Here is a 13,433-nt window from a genome sequence, read left to right on the forward strand (position 1 = left end):
TCCACCACCGCCGAGCCGCCCATGGCTTGCTGCCCTGAGGGTGCCCCGCCCCCGCCGCCCAAGGTGATTTTTTTACTGTTTTTTGTGTTTAGGTTTAGGTTTTAGTGGTAGGATTAGGTTACTGCCAGATTTAGGTTTAGATAATTAGAAGAAGAAAATAATTGAAAAAAGAAAAATAAGTAGAAGAAGAGGAAAAAGGGAAAAAGGAAGAGGGTTGCCGAGGGGATAGATGGTGGAGCCAGTGGGTCCCGCCTATCCCGACGCCCATGCCGAGAACCCCCGGTCCGAGTGTTGACCCGTCGACTGTGCATCGCCATACCTGAGGAAAAAAGAGAAATAAGAAGAAGAAGAAGAAGAAGAAGAAGAAGAAGAAGAAAAAGACACCCCGACCCACACCCCAGCCCTACATCCACGTCCCACAAGTGACGCCGACGTCCGGCGTCCTAAAGCAATTGTTCTCGGTGTCCCTAAATAGCAAGTATCGTCAGTGCGAGGTACATGTGTCCGTCGGTGTCGAAGACTACATCCACGTCCCACAAGTGACACAGGGGTCCTGCGTCCAGCAACAACAGTTCTCGGCGTCGATGGCGGTCGAACACCATTGCGAATTTGTCTGGCAGCCTCAGAGATGACGATTGAAAGCTAAGTGTTGAAACTTGAAACACCCAAACTAACTCAAGTCGGTTTGGTTGTTTGGAATTCCAAAACTTGGCTTTAATCCTCATCGCAGAGGCTGTCAGAAAAAATCGCCAAGGTGTTCGATCGTCATCGGCCACCAGAACTATCGTTGCGGGACGCTGGGCGCCGACTTTACTTGTGGGATGTGGATCTAGTGTTCAACGCCGACCACCTCATGTACCTTGCACTGATGGTAGTTGCTATTTAGTTTACCAGGGGACGAGCGGGTTAGAGGGTTCCTCGGTGTCGATGGTACCGTAAATAGCAAGTATCGTCAGTGCGAGGTACATGTGGCCGTCGGTGTCGAATACTTGATATGTTACTCGTCTTTCGATTTAAATATGCAATTATTTCATCGTTGCGAGGGTCTAGTGTTCGACGAGCTCCGCCCCTGCGTTCGTTGGTGAGCACAAATGACATCTCCTCCTCCCCCTTTCATTTGCTCTCTTCCGGTCTTCGTGCCGATGAAACTTGCTAGCTATAGGTGTCAATCATCAGTATGCGTAACCACTATGCGTCTCCCGTTCGAAAGGGTTACATCTATAAATATGCATGCATTTGCATATTTATAATCGTGATTCTTTTGAATTGTCCAACGTTATCCATGGACAGCCCGAGTATGTGTAGATTGGGTTTGTTTTCCCATATGCTCAACTCCAGACCCGATGCAGAATTTCGTCAGTGCCTCCCTGTTGTTCTCCGGGTACACATCCTCTCTGCTTATTGTGGAGACGTGTATCAGGAGAACAGCGGGGAGGTGCTGCCGAAATTTTGCGTCGGATTCGGAGAAGAGCATGGGAAAACAAACCCGATCTACACATACTCGGGTGGGATTAGGACCTATACTTACCTATTAGCGTGTAGGTTGCATGGACGTAATAAAACTAACAAACTCCATTAACTGATGGATATGGTTTGCTTAATTATGTATATATTTCTTGTGTGTCCAGTAGGAAGTCAATATGAGTGATCGTGCGTGGATGTACACCGGTTACACTAGTCAGTATGTTTGGACCAAGGAATGGTTAACAAAAACTAAGGGGTTTGTTAGAGCCGCATTTGCAAATGGCCAGAAATTTAGCTGGTGCCCCTGTGTCCGGTGCGACAACTATAATCAGAGGGACGAGCTTGAAATGAGTAAACACCTGTAGAAGTTTGGTTTTACGCCTGGTTACACGGTTTGGACATTACATGGTGAGTCTGCCGAACGTGCCAGAGCCGAGGTGGTTCGTCGTCGCACCGACGAGCATGGTACCTGGACCGCAGACATGGTGCAAGAATTTGACGATGCTCAGGACTCGGACGAGGAGATGGAGGAATCTGCAAAGGCCTTCACTGAAATGTTGGAGTCCTCAAAACGTCCTCTCCGCCATCTCACAAATAATGGCTTTGAAGGCTCAATTCAACTTGGGCAAAGAATGCTAAGACGCGATGATGACAGTTTTTGGACGATTTCTACCCAAAGGCCATGTGCTACCTCCAAACCTGTACCAGTCAGACAAAATCCTCCATGCTCTTAAGATGCCCTATGAGAAGATACATGCTTGTGAGAAAGGATGTGTCTTATTTAGGCTTCAGTATGAGGACTTGAACTATTGTCCCATTTGCAATTCTTCCAGGTATGTTGTGGTAGACAACAGTATGGGTGAGAAGACACAAACCAAAATACCCGTTAATGTTCTTTGGTATATGCCAATCATACCAAGACTTCAACGTCTTTTCATGGTCGAAGAGACGGCCAAACAGATGACATGGCACAAAACGAGCAAAAGAACTGAACTAGATGCAGATGGGAATGTGATGATGGTGCACACATCGGATGGTGAAGCGTGGAAGCGCTTCGATGCACTACACAAGGAAAAAACAGTAGATCCATGGCATCCTCGAGTTGCCATCAGCACAGATGGGTTCAGTGTGTTTGGTCAGATGGCAGCCCCATACAACTATTGGCCCATGTTTGTCATTCCACTCAATCTCCCCCCGGGCAGATTATGCAAAGAAAGAACATTTTCCTGACGTTGATAATTCCAGGGCCCAACTATCCGGGGAAGAATATGAATGTGTACATGCAGCCACTTAAGGACGAATTGCAAGAAGCTTGGGATAATGGGTTCAATACATACGACGCCTTTAGCAAAGAGAACTTCATAATGCGTGCCTGGTACATGTACTCGACGCATGACTTGCCGGCGTATGCGCTATTCGTTGGCTGGTGTGTGCATGGAAGGTTCCCATGCCCCACATGCAAGGGAGCTCTTGAGTTTCGTTGGCTGACGGCAAGGCACAAGTATAGTTGCTTCAACTTGCATAGACAGTTTCTAAATTCTCGCCATAAGTTCAGGAAAGACAAGAAGAACTTCATGAAAGGTAGAGTTATCAAACACTCTACACCACCTGCGTTGACAGGACAACAAACCCTAGATCAGTTAAACGCTTTCGAGCCAGATCTAGAGCATCCAGGGTATTTCAAGGGGTATAATAAGGAACACGCATGGACTCACAAGACATGCTTCTGGGATCTGCCTTACATCAAAGACCTCCTTTGCCCACACAACATCGATGTGATGCCCATTGAAAAGAATATCACCGAAGCCATTTTTGATACATTGTTCGGCATAGAGGGGAAATCAAAGGATAATACTAAGGCTAGAGACGATCAAGAGGAGCTCTGTGATGGACCGTTACAAAACATGCAAGAACCGAAAGGAAAGCGGAACTGGAAGAAGCCAAAGACCTGGTTCAATCTTGGAAGGCCAGCTATTAAGGAAATTATTTTGTGGGTGGAAATGCAGTTGATGTTCCCCGATGGGCATGCAACAAATCTAAAGAGGGGAGAGAGTCTTGATAAATTAAAAATATTTGGTCTAAAAAGTCATGATTGGCACATATGGATAGAGCGGATAATGCCGGTGATGTTGTGTGGCTTCATCCCTGAGGATGAATGGCTAGTATCGGCAGAACTGAGCTATTTCTTCCTGTTCTTTGTGCGAAAGAACTATCGCCTGGCCTCCTAGAAGAAATGGAACAATTGGCGCCAGAGTTGATCTGCAAGTTAGAGATGATCTTTTCGCCAAGCTTCTTTAATCCAATGCAACACTTGATTTTGCATCTCCCGACCAAGGCACGATTGGGGGGGCGTGCAAAATCGTTGGTGCTACTCAACTGAGAGGATGCAGAAGACGCTTCGAGCAAAATGTAAAAATAAACGTAGAATAGAAGCATCGATGGCCGATGCATTCATCACTGAGGAGGCGTCAAACTTTGTGACAGCACACTACAAAGCCAAAAATCGTCATTTGCATAATCCGAAGCCTCGGTACAATGCTGACGAGCCTACAAAGGGTCAATCCAACCTCAGCCTATTCAAAGGGAATCTCACACCATCCAGTGCTTGGAAACCAATATCGTTGGATGTTGAAGAATGGCGGACCATTTCGCTGTATCTCTTTAACAACCTAACAGAAGTGTGGTCGTACATTGAGTAAGATCTCGTTACATTGTTTCGCAACTTCTAATTTCTTTGAACTGCTCTTATTCCTGGATATTTGACGCAGTCGATACGTTGCCATATTCTCATATGGAACGGTGATCTAAAAGGATTCCGTCGAAGAGTATGAGCTTCTGGCAAAGCAAGGAGGCGAATATCCCGGTTTCATCTCTTGGTTCAAAAAACGGTAATTTCCATTAGACCCTTTCATTTCTTTGGCTAATTTGCGACTAATGCAATAATCCTTTCTTATTAAACTTGTAGGCTAATTGAGAGATTATGGATGCCGAATTGAGACAAGTAGCTAATGGTTTTGACTATAAGGTCCGTTCATTTGACAATTACGACATCAACGGGTATCACTTTCGTACCTATGGCAAAGAGCTATCTATGACCGACCGAAAGTCTATAAATTGTTGTGTCTCTGCTATCGGCGAAGGAGGTGTCGAGTATTATGGAAGAGTTGAAGCAATTTATGAACTTCAATTCTATGGTGATAACCCACCAAACGTCGTACTCTTCAAATGTTATTGGTTCCAGCCCAGGGAGACTAGAAGGACTCATGAACATATAGGGCTAGTCGAAATCAAACAAAGCACCCATTTGGATGTTCCCGATGTCTATATTACAACTCAACAAGCAACCCAAGTTTTCTATCTACCGTGGGCCTGTCAAAATGATCCAAATCTCAGTGGTTGGGATGTCGTTTATGAAGTGCCGCCACATGTTAGACCACCTCCCCCCAATGAAGATGATTATGAACGTCACATTAACCAAGACACATATGACGAAGGATAATTCTTCCAAGAAACACGTCTTACCAAAAAACATTTCAAGAAACGCTCTACTCCACCCCAGAACATTGAAGTAGACATGATAGTGAATCTGAACCTGAGCCGGAACAAGAAGATCCGGAAGAAGAAGAAGAAGTTACTGCTGCAGAAAACCTGTCAATGCTTGAACGATTACGTAAAGGTGGCCTTCCACATGATGATGCATTTATTAATGATGATGATGAGCACGTCATTACCGATAGTGATGATGATGATGCATTTATTAATGATGATGATGAGCATGTCATTACCGATAGTGATTCTTAGGTATTCAAATTTTTATGTTGTACTTATGATTTATATAGTTGGTATGTATAATTTTCTTACTTTGTATGATTGTTTCTTATACATAGTGCCATGGTCTTGATTTCCGTCCCCGTCGACCCTCGCCTGCTTTATGATTCAGATGTGGTAAATTCTCTTTCATAACTATTTGTTGCATTTCGCATTTATGACAATTATGGCCATCAAGTTGACATAGAGATATTTTAATCTAGGAGGTATGTGAACCGGAATTTGAAACCGACCCTCTTGTCGAGAAGTTAAATTTAGTTGAAAAAGAAAATGAGTATTTGAAAGAAAAAATTAAAAGAATTGAAGAAGAGAAGATGATATTGGAGTTGTATGTTGCCTATGTCATCGATGATCACAAGATGAAGATGAATGCAATGCGCTTGAAGATGGATGCAATTCACGTGAAGCTTAAGAAGATTAGAAAATATGCCATTGATAATGAGGCTTGGTATCATTATGCCGTTGGATCAGTTGTTACCTTAGTTGCGATCTTCATCATATTTGTTGTGATGAGGGTAAGTTTTCTCTAATGTTTTGCTTTACAAATGGATACGTAGCTTATTTTCCTTCTAAATGGCATAATTACCTAAGTTATATAAAAAATGAGCTATACTTAGCTTATTCAGTTCATTTATGACATACTTAGCATACTTAGGTCAAAAATGGCATGATAATCTTTGTTACGTCCAAAATGATATAGACTTAGCTTATTTTCCTTGAAAATGACATAATAACCTTACTAAGCTCCAAAATTACCTATTTACCTAGCTTAGCTCTAAAATGACCTACACTTAGCATTTTTACCTAGCTTAGCTCTAAGAAGAGGAGAGGAGAAAAAGAAAGAGAAGAAAAAATCTTCTTCTTCTTCTTCTTCTAACTAGTCTTCTTCTTCTTCTACCTCTTCTTCTAACTTTCATCTTTCCCAATTTGCAGATTTGCTTTACATGAGGAAGGCTTGGATTCATGGAGTGTACTATTCTTCTGGTGCTTCCTTGTTGTTTATGAAAACTTGTTTGGATATGTATGTCTATATGGATATGTTGTTGGAAACTTGTTTGTGGTTATGTATATATGGATATGTTGGACTTTGTTGAACTATGTTGTTGGATTTGATCAAATATGTTGTTGGACATGCTGTTGGATATGTATGCATGTATATCTGTGTTTGAAACCCTGTCTAATTAATTCAGCGAAAAAACATGAGTGGACTGGTATTCAAAATTGACTTTGAAAAAGCCTATGACAAGGTCAAGTGGTCTTTTCTCCAACATGCCCTAATGATGAAAGGTTTCTCCGATAAATGGTGCAAGTGGATCCAAAATTTTGTAACTGGAGGTAGTGTGGCCATCAAAGTCAATGATGATGTAGGTCATTACTTTCAGACAAAAAAAGGACTATGACAGGGTGACCCCATGTCCCCAATGTTATTTAACATTGTTGCTGACATGTTGGCTATTCTGATTGAGCGCGCCAAGCAGGATGGACAGACTGCGGGAGTAGTGCCACACCTTGTGGATGGTGGCCTCTCTATTTTGCAATATGCCGATGACACGATTCTTTTTATGGAACATGACCTAGACAAAGCTCGAAATCTGAAGCTATTGCTTTCAACGTTTGAGAAAATGTCGGGCCTCAAAATTAACTTTCATAAAAGTGAATTGTTCTGCTTTGGAGAAGCCGTTGAGGCGGCAGCCGATTATGCTGACCTGTTTGGTTGCGCACTTGGCCAATTCCCGATTAAATATCTGGGAATACCGGTACATTATCGGCATCTCACCATTGCGGAGTGGAAGCATGTGGAGGAGCGTCTAGAGAAACGGTTGAGCAGTTGGAAAGGAAAACTACTCTCAGTTGGTGGTCGGCTGGTTTTGATCAACTCCGTCCTCACAAATATGGTTCTCTATATGCTTTCTTTCTTCCAACTCCCAAAAGGGGTCCTGCAAAGACTGGACTACTTTAGATCCAGATTCTTTTGGCAAGGAGATGGTGAAAAGAAAAAATACAGGCTGGCCAAATGGAGCGTGGTTTGTAGGCCTAAAGACCAAGGTGGCCTTGGAATTCATGACCTGCAGGTCAAGAATGAGGCCCTTCTCAGTAAATGGTTATTTAAACTTCTTACCGAGGATGGTGTTTGGCAAACCATGTTACGCAACAAGTATCTAGGCCAAAAGGCGGTATCCCAGGCATATTGGAAACCTGGCGACTCGCACTTTTGGGCTGGCCTAATGGCGGCAAAGAAACATCTCTTTTGCTTTGGGTCTTTCGCGATAAAGGACGGGTCGGAGATTCGTTTCTGGGAAGACATCTGGCTAGGCAATGCCAGTCTCAGAGAACAATATCCAGCCTTATATAACATCGCTCGCGATAAGAATAATACTATTGTGCACGTGCTCGGTTCTTCCCCGCCGAATATTTCGTTCAGGCGGGATTTGATTGGCCCCCGGCTTGTGTCATGGCATAATCTTTTATCCCGGCTGGATTCGATTAACCTGACACAAGGTCGGGATGTGTTTCGCTGGAACCTTACTACATCAGGGTCTTTCACAGTGGACTCTATGTACCGTGCACTCACGCATTCTGAGGTACCAACGAGTAATAATAAGAAAATTTGGAAGTCTAAAATTCCACTAAAAGTGAAAATCTTCATGTGGTATCTCCGTAGGGGAGTTGTGTTAACCAAAGACAACCTCGCACGGCGCAACTGGCGAGGGAGTAAGAAGTGTTCCTTTTGTACTCATGACGAGACAATCAAACACCTCTTTTTTCAATGCAAGTTTGCACGTTCTACGTGGCCAGTCATCCAAATAGCGTCAAATTTGTATCCGCCCACAAGTGTTGCCAATATTTTTGGTCATTGGTTGAACGGTATTACAAATAGGTTCAAAACGCTAATAAGGGTGGGAGCGTATGCCTTAATTTGGTCGCTTTGGCTATGTAGAAATGATTTGGTTTTTAATGACAAAAATGCTTCTCCTCTACAGGTTATTTTCCAGTGTACGCACTCGCTACGTACGTGGTCTATACTACAACGGCTGGAGTACCAACCGCTGTTCATGGCGGTGTGTACGTGCTTGGAGCAGGTGGCTACGGAGGTTTTTTCCCAACATGGGTGGCAGCATAACCTACGGATCGAGCCACCACCTTCTTCGACATAGGCATAGTGTCGGTCTAAAAGACTCTACTGTTGCCGGTGTGTTGATTTTTATTTCATGAATTTTGTCAGACTTCTGGATTTGGCTGTGTGCATCTTAGTTATGCAGAGGCCGGGTGTTACTCATAATGCTTTGTATCCGCTTGATGCTACATTTTGAGATAATAAAGTCGCCCTTTATCGAAAAAAATAAAAACAGGGGATGTGAAGAGGACACGTGGCAGTCACCTGTGAAACTGGCAACACTGGCTGCCTATTTGGTCATTTTGCCGTCTGCAAGCGGACGGCAAAGTGACCAAATAGGCCTGGCAAACAGGGCCATCTATGCCGTCTGCTGGCCGACGGCATAGCTGGCCACGTGGCAGCATCCCAGTGCTGTCCTAGCTAAGCTCTTTGCCGTCCGTCAGCGGACGGCAAAGAGCTTTGCCTCTTTGCTGTCGGTTGGCGGACGGCAAAGAACGCTGTTAACCCCCTAACGGCTCTCACCTCACACCGCTGCCGTCCGTCGTCGTTGCTGTCTGCTGGCCTAGGATGGCTAACGGCACAATCCTTTGTCGTCCGTTTCTATGAAGCGGACGGCAAAGAAGTCCTTTGCTGGCACGTGTTCGGCCGGACGGTTTGCCGTCCGCTGGCTGACGGCAAAGGACTTTGCCGTCCGGCATCCGTGCCTTTGCCGTCCGCCATGGCGGATGGCAAAGAAGCTGATTCCAGTAGTGGTCCCAACAGCAACGAGTTGAAGGATGAGAGTTAAACCCTTCTTTGTAAGTATCATTGATGAGTACAAAGATCACAACTCCTAAGCATTTATCCTGTGTAGAATCACTTCAAATGACTCATTTGCAGAAGAGACAAATTTGGAGTTTGCTGAAACCGGGCACTGCTAAAAATTAACTAGATAATGGTGCTGGAGTAAGGAGCTCACTAAATTAATTTCGACATCTATGACAATTCAGTAATCTTCTAATACCCCAAATCAGTATAGGTCACTTTGTGACTGCAGAGAGTAGACATTCGTACATCCTGTCCTTTGAAGCAGCCTAGCTGGATCTGTTATATAAAGGAAAAGACGAGTATGAACAACTGGTTTCTTATGCACGCCTTCGTCGTGAGAGAATCATTTCAGTTTGTGCAGATCAACCATGTTAATCCAATGAAGGCACTACTAAACAGATGCCATGTACCATACATATTCATGCTAAATGAGTTGCCAACTGAAACTGTTGTGAAGGTTGTGTCCCAAGAAATAAATATGGAAAAAGATCACTAATACAGTAAAAAAAAGTCAGATTGTAATTCACAAATATTTTTCTTGCATTGGTTGACAATAAACAGACAGCTACTTTTTTTTTTGCTGAAGATAAACTATGAGGCAGGGCACTAGGGAGATCAAATCAAAATGATCACCATTTGAGGGAAGATAAACAATTGCTTCAGGCCTTCTGCAAAAGCCTCACATGTTTTCTCGTAGTCTTACATGTAGACACTCTGCAGATGATCAATTCCATGATCAGGAATGACTAAAAACCATTACTGTGTTCTTTTAACCTTCTGTAACATAAAAGCTGCCCCTTGTCGATTGCAGCCTTTTTGCCAATGAGGCTGCAACTTTCTGCACTTTGTAGTATCATGTGAGCATATTCTTCATCTCCCAAGCGCAGCGATGTCGGGACCGGCCGAGATCTGAGGTATACAAGACTAGTTAAGAAGGTCATAAAGGAAGCCCAGATTTTCTGTCTGGATACACTGTCATAAAGACTACGTATTTAAGAAGATCATACAACAGCGAGCAGAGACTCCTATTTTCCAATAAGATTTTTTTTGAGAGAAATATTTGCCAATAGGATTGCATGATCATCTGGACTAGGGTCAAGTTCCATTGCCTACAGTAGACAAATCACATGTAACTTTGAGCCATACCTAGAAAAACCTTACCAGACTTAAAGTATATGAATCAGGATAAAAAGTTGCGATCGTTTTATCCTGTTTAATATAGAGATGTCCATTTATAAGACCAGCCAAGGGTAGTGCACAAGCTGATACATTTCAGAGAAGAAACTTGTGTATGACACATTGAGCTAGAGTATTACATCAGCCTTTTGAACACAAACTGCTCGATTAGATTCAACTCGGCCACATAACTTTTCCATCAGAGCACTATATTTTCATTGGCCGTACAATTAGGCTTGCTAAAAATGAGTACTCCCAAAATATCACTTTCGTAATACCTTATGCATCTTACGAAATATAGTGGTCATTTAAAATTTAGTTCTCACCTATTTGTAAAGTACATCGAACCATTTATTAGTTAGAATATAGTCATTTAAACTTGACATGCTTGTAGTTAAGTTCAGATTACAGCCCCCCTGACAGTTTAGTTCAGAACAATGAGTGGACTGAAGAATAGTGCTCAGGCTTTCAGAATACTTTGGGGTGGTGGAAGCATTATCGTGTTAATGTGGGAGTGGCATTGCGAGTCGAAGCAAATAACTAAGTTACAATTTGGAATCCCAATTCGCTGTGAAATGCATCAGTGGATTTTGGGATGGAATCAGGGATTCCAATTTCAGTGCCAGCCAAAACCCTTGAATTTTCAGAAATCCGATTCCTTAATTCCAGCCACAATACATGGGATTGGGAGGCAAACAAGGTGTTCTTTTGCAGCGTTAAATGACTCTCCATGTGACAGATTTTCCCGTTGTAGTTTTTTTTCTTTCTTTTCCTCAGTTAAGGCCATCTTTTGGCTTCATTGTTATGCACGCTCAAGCTTAGCTAGCAAATGATTCAGTCTTCCCAGATGTGAATAGTCATAGTAGCAAAAATCAATTGCCATCTACTATTCATTTCCTTCCATCACTATGGCAAGACGAGTTAGAAGAAGAGATTTATCCTCAAGAAAGAAGAAGAAGAGAGTTGAAGCTTGTTTTGGCTGAGTTTAGTTGAACCCTGAGTCCAGGAACCACAACTCGTTCGTTTAGCTTATGGACAATCAAAAAATCTAGCGGTGTCAAGAAGAAAGTCAACTAGACAATGACACGTGAATAAGGAGCCCACAAAATTGATTTCAACATCTATGACCATTCAGTTATCTTCTAATACCCCGAACCAGTATATGTTACTTGGTGAGTGTATAGAGAGTTCAGACTCAGACATCTTGTAGTCTGAAAAACAGCTAGAAGCCTAGCAGGATCCTTTATATATGAAAAAGAAGACGGGTAGGAACAACTGGTTTCTTATTCACGCCTTTTTCATTAGACAATCATTTGATTCGTGCAGAGCAACCATGGTAAACCAATGAAGGCACTACTAAGCATATATTTTTGAATTTTCTACTAAGAAGATGTCATGTACCATACATAACATATTCATTCTAAATGAATACAGTAAAATAAGTCAGATTGTAATTCCCCTAAAAGTTTAGCTAGAGTGCCAATATGAGGAGTTAAAAAAAAAGGAGATGCCCTTGTTTTTTTTTTTTGCACTGTTTTCAGAACATGAACTAGCTAGCAAAATTGGTGTTGCTTGGCATAAATGTCCTTAAAGGGTTAGCTCGTATCCTATTGTCACCTTACAGTGATCTTCTTTGGCCATTAATCTCTTAAGATGTCTTGGTGCATGTCTCTCCCCACTACACGGTTTAGACATCAAAGAATCTATGCTGGACAAACTCGAGGGGATGCAACCCTTAGTGCCGCGTCGTCTATTGAGAATTGCAATTTATTTGATTTCCACTATTGCCGATTCGAAGCAAATGACTAAGTTACAGTTTGGAACCTTAATTTCCTGTGAAATGCATCAGTGGATTTTGGGGTGGAATCAGGGATTCCAATTTCAATACCAGCCAAAAATCATGACTTTTTAGAATCCAATTCCTTAATTCCAGCCCGAGTACATGGGCTTGGGAGCCAAACAAGTTGTATTTTTGCAGCGTTAAATGACTCCTTGTGACAGATTTTCCCATTGTAGTTTTTCTTTTCTTTTTCGTCGGTTGAGTCCATCCTCTGGCTTCATTATTCTGCATGCTCGAGCTTAGCTAGCGAAAGATTCATAGTCTACCCAGATGTGAGCAGTCACATTAGCGGAAATCAATTGCCATCTACTATCCGATCCCGTCAATCACTATGGCAAGACCACTGAGGTAGAAGAGAGTTGAACCTTTTTTTTCCCGAGTTCAGTTGAACCCTTCTTTATAAGTATTGCCAATGAGTACAGGAGCCAGAACTCGTTCATTTAGCTTATGGACAACAAAAAAAATCTAGCGGTGTCAAGAACAAAGTCAACTAGACACTGGCACGTGGATAAGGAGCCCACTAAATTGATTTCGTCATATATGACGAGTCAGTTCTCTTCTAGTACCCCAAACCAGTATATGTTACTTTGTGATGGTGTAGAGAGTTTAGACTAAGACATCTCTTGTAGTCCTCTGAGAAACAGGTAGAAGCCTAGCAGCATCTTTATATATAAAAAGACGAGTAGGGACAACAAGTTTCTTATTCACGCCTTTTAGCAGTTCTCCTGATCAATGAATTTGGCAGCTCTCCTCGCAACATTTCAAAAGTATTGTCGAGAAGGACTGAACTCATCTTGGACCATGATTTGGGATGCCGTCGATGTTTGAGCTGCAGGGGAGTTTGGTGCTTTAGGAAGATCTCTGCTGGCTGATGTCCTGATGTTTGAGTTCAATCTAAGGTCGACAATGGATGAAATGTTGTTAACTTCCAGGGGCAAGAAACAGGTATAAGAAGCACGTTGTCGTTCAGTTCAGTGGGCAGCATGAGGCAGTGAGGTATCTGCCGGAGCCTGGCAGAGGAACAAGAAACAGGTACAGGAAGCACGTTGCAAACCTCTTGTGCTTTAGAAGGTATCTTGAAGTAAAATCAATGGCGTGCCGAGAAAATGAATAAGCGGTAACATGACTTCCCACTAGCAAAAATGGCTAATGGATTTGAAGTGCTTACAAGTCCTCAACTACCTTCACGCTCTATAGTTTTTC

Source organism: Triticum dicoccoides, chromosome 5B (assembly GCF_002162155.2).
Source record: "Triticum dicoccoides isolate Atlit2015 ecotype Zavitan chromosome 5B, WEW_v2.0, whole genome shotgun sequence".
Lineage (NCBI taxonomy): Eukaryota > Viridiplantae > Streptophyta > Magnoliopsida > Poales > Poaceae > Triticum > Triticum dicoccoides.